The sequence below is a fragment of the Myotis davidii genome, unplaced genomic scaffold (genome assembly GCF_000327345.1).
Source record: "Myotis davidii unplaced genomic scaffold, ASM32734v1 scaffold46, whole genome shotgun sequence".
NCBI lineage: Eukaryota > Metazoa > Chordata > Mammalia > Chiroptera > Vespertilionidae > Myotis > Myotis davidii.
The window spans coordinates 8,561,824-8,562,208 of record NW_006383006.1 but is presented as its reverse complement, the minus strand read 5'-3'; the positions used below and the strand labels follow the sequence as shown (position 1 = coordinate 8,562,208).

Genomic DNA, 385 nt, shown 5'->3' with positions numbered 1-385 from the left:
CTCTTGATTAAAGCAATGTTCTTCAAAATTGAACTATCAAAAATAAATTCAGAACTTGATTCAGCCTGTAGAATGCCCCTGAGGAATTAGACCTTATTTTCTCATGGTTGGGAAGTAAAGAATAATTTCTAAGGCCTTTTCATTTCTGGCATAGATACGTATCTTACTGAGCAGATAACAAGTCAACTGCTCATCAATAGGGAACTGATTAAATGAATCATGATGTATGTTGCTATATTTCAATAAAACTTTTACCGAGAGAGAGGGGGAGAGAAAGAGAGAGAGAGAGAGGGAGGGAGAAGAAAATAAAAATAAACACAAAGTCAGTAAGGAGAAAAGTACCGAGCACGAGTTAAACACACAAAAACCAAACCAGCCGAGACAC

General features: G+C 36.6%; 1 protein-coding gene across 5 annotated transcripts in view; it reads right to left on the bottom strand.

The window, feature by feature from the left end:
- Positions 1-385, bottom strand: part of MEIS2 (Meis homeobox 2) — a 224,179-nt gene that overhangs the window by 221,175 nt on the left and 2,619 nt on the right. The window lies entirely within an intron of this gene.